The sequence below is a fragment of the Oryctolagus cuniculus genome, chromosome 4 (genome assembly GCF_051225735.1).
Source record: "Oryctolagus cuniculus isolate XC-2025 breed Fujian yellow rabbit chromosome 4, ASM5122573v1, whole genome shotgun sequence".
In the NCBI taxonomy this organism is placed as follows: Eukaryota; Metazoa; Chordata; class Mammalia; order Lagomorpha; family Leporidae; genus Oryctolagus; species Oryctolagus cuniculus.
Window position 1 is genome coordinate 137,233,641 of NC_142870.1, and position 3,876 is coordinate 137,237,516.

Below are 3,876 nucleotides of genomic sequence, written 5' to 3' on the forward strand. Positions count from 1 at the left end.
ATTGTGGCCATCTGGGAAGTGAACCATTGGATGGAAGACCTCTCTGTCTCTCCCTCTCTCTGTAACTCTGTCTTTCAAATAAAATTTTTAAAAGAAGTTTTTTTTAAAAAAATGGCCAGAAAGAAGTTATTCAAAGCTTTTCTTTATATAAAAGAAGTTCTTTCACTAAAATATATTTTGTGTGTTTCTGTAGACACATAACACTTTGACCAAAAAAGGCATCATTCCCACTTGCTCCCTCCTTCAATAATTAGCACAAACTAAAATTATCAACTCTTGTTTTTTGAAAGTATTCTGACTCACATAATAATCCTCACTCCCCTCCATGTTATCTTTAGTTTTAAGGTTTTCGACATGAGTAATGTGAATGTGACATCCAAAATACACATATACAGTCTTATGGACATAGAAGAGGTCTTCCAAAAGTTCATGGAGAAGGTATCTTATGCAAATACCATGCATAGATTCAAAACAGACTGCACCAAAAGAAACTGATGTTTTAATTGCACTTTTACATGAAATCATGGCTGTGCCCTCATATAAATTTCCCCCAAACACTGCCATGCCAGGCATATTTCTTCAGTCAGCGACCGTCACTTACACCAGGAAAGGGCTTTTGATACTGGTGGTACTCCCATCTTAGAAGTGCAGAGTTAAAATAAGCAAACACCACAAATTTGCTTTGCCTTTTAAGATTTTCCTGGCAAAAGATCAAAGAAAAGAGGAAGAAAAGCCCAAGATAAGGCTTGAAACTATGAAGCATGCACAAAAGCATGAGAATTGAAAAGTCTGTTTGTAGTCGAAATAACTCTAACAACAACTGCTGCATCCATAGAAACAAGGCCTGGGGTCTAGTCTGAATCTCAGGAATGAAAGGGAAGAACAGATGTTTCAGGTACTGAAAATATATTGAGAAGCCAAACTCTCCTCAGCTTCCTGAGAACTGGCCTTTAAAGGATCCACATTGCTAACACTTTGTTTGAAGTAAGTAAACAAAGAGGCAGAAAGGGGAGTTAGTGCATGGAGTGCGTCTGCTGGAGTAACTTTTGCAATGAAGAAAAAGGAGGACAGTTACTTGAGTTAATATATAAATCATGTACCACTTAGAGAGAAATGTGATTTTCATTTCTGCTTAGACACATATATAAAGAACCTATGTTCCCTCTCTCTCCCTCTCTCCCTCTCTCCCTCTCTCCCTCTCTCAGAAACTGCTTCATGAACAGCACACGAGCTTATCCAGCGCTGCCCAGGCATCACACACCTGTCCTCTCACAGATGCCCCCTCAATCACTCACCCCAAAAGCTCCTCTTCAGTGGGGACTGCATGCTGAGTGTCTGCAGCAGTGTCTGGAGAAAGGTTTTGCTGAGCGAAAGTCAGAAGAGTACTCACGATGTAACACAATGTCCCCACCTCCCTGGCAATCATTGTCTATCTCATTTCAAAAGTACCTTTATGAATTTTCAAGGTGAGTCTACAAATGGTGGCCAAATATTTGAGGTTTCAAACGAAAATCATGCTTACATAGCATTAGACTTGTCTACGTTCATAGCACATCTGAGATTCAGTGAAGCTATTTCTTTGTTTCCTTCAGTTCCTGGGGTCAGACCTTTAATATCCAAAGCGGGAATCTTTCAAAACACAGGGAACTAGACCAGCTGATAATTTGTAAAGGAAACAATACTTTATATTATTGAAATCTTTGCAACAGTGACTTTGATTCTTAAAGCAAATTTAAGTGCATACACTCATATACAGAGAGAGAGAGAGAGAGGGAGTGTGGGAGAGAGGAGAGAGAGAGAGAGGAAGCAATACAGCTTATGAAATGCTTTTCTGCATTAATTTGTAATTATACCAGATACTTCTATCTCTTAAAAGTAAAAATATGTTTGTATAGGTTGAGCCCACAGTGACATCAGTTCTGTTAATGCTGCTGCCTTTAAGTTTCTGGAAGCAAGAAGATGCAGCTACAAAAAAGGTGTACCTTGAAAATACCTGCACTGAAAATATCAGATATCAGGGAGTGGGTGTAAGCGCTCAAGGACTTGCGGAAAATGTGCTTGTATAGAAATCCATGAGTACAAAGATGTGTATTTCTGAGTATATATTTATAGACATCTTTTTATACACTAGTATATGCCTTGTTACCATTTCTGAATTAAAAAAGGACTGTGAATTTCTTCTGTAAGAATAAACATTTGACACTTCTACTTTCAGACCTCAAACCCGAGCTAGAATAGGAAGAAGTGGAGACCATTGGCCAGCTCTTGTTTCCTTTTTGCCCTGTGAGGTCTAGCTGAGCTCAGCATTGATGGAAAGAAGGGAGGCTCTGGATTTTCTGAGTACATGAGTCTGAGGGGGAAGCTGAGAGTTTTTCCAGCTCTATCTTGGATTTGCCTTTTGAAACCCAAATTTTCCTTCATTCACTTTCTGGCTTGTAGGTTGTTTTACCTAAATTAGGAAAGAATTACTGGGAGAAACACAAAGAGAGAGAGAGAGGGGGAAAGAGAGAGAGAGAGAGAGAGAACATCCTTTACAAGGTTTTCATCACCTTCCTCCTTGAAAAAGGAAATTGTTGTCTTAAGTGGCCCTTGGCTTGCTTAGTGCTGATGAAAGAAGGGAAATTCCACTGCTGTTGAGGACAGTCTGGAAGCTTGATTCACCCGCAGAAAAGCAGAGGATCAGGTTGCAGGTGTGTGTCTCACTCTTGCAATTGATGGAGCTGCTACATCACAGAGAAGCCTGCCCAAAGTTTTCACCGGAGCTTTTGTAACCAGCTACCAAATGCTCTACCTTAGGTCAAGCTTACTTGTCTCTAATTTGCCCATGCAAATGGCTTCCAGTTTGTCAATATTCTGGGCCACCTGCCATGCGAGTGAGTTTGAATAGCCTTAGAATAATGTCTTTAGACATCCTGTCTTCTTCAACTCACATAGATTATTTTTAGTTCTCCTTCATCCTTGATATCAGCTTATGCTGTTGGAGAGGTATGCCTCTGTGTGTGTGTGTATGTGTATTTAAAAAAAAATTAATTCTTGGCTAATTGTCACAGTGTACAATTCATACTCCACTTGTAGGAATTACAAGATTTTGTTGTAGAAGATGGATGAGAGTTGGTGTCCTGATGGCAATTGTCATGAAAACCCTTTTGGTTATTTATTATGACCAAAATGTACATAGGTATATTTTAATAAGAAATATCTCCCTGGAAACTCATAGAAGCATATTGAGAATTGTCAATTTATTTCATCTTCTCAGTTCTACTAATGTGTAAGTAACTATTATCTAACATCCATACCATTGGCACTGTGTGTGATTAACAGACGAAGATAAAACATGGAAAATGTTCTTGAAATAAAGTATTTAGAAAACATTAATAGTAAATTTATCCAATTACAGCTAAAGTACTTTTAGAATCATCAGAACTTAAAGCAACTAATGACTAACTTTAAAACTAATATATTATTGATTTTATCACTGTAACAAGATATATGATTAAATGTGTAAAATAATAAGAGAAAACAATAATAATAATATACTTAGTTTAATAAAAGGATAAAACTACTAATAAGGTAATTTGTACTTATTAGTAAGTGAAATACTAAACATGCCTGGAGTATTTGATATTTACACATATTTCATTTTATATCAGGAATCTAAACTAAATTAACAGTTGTATCTGCTGAGACACATCAATTCAAAACATGTGGTTTTATTTAAACTTCAAAATAACTGGCAATAGTTGCAATTTCTTCTTTCTCTGTAATTATACGCAGCCTGCTTGGAATCTCACAAATTTTTGAATAAAAAATAATTTCAAGGTGATATCTTTTTCAGTTCTGTGCTTCCTCCAATATAACACAGAGTTTTGCACATAT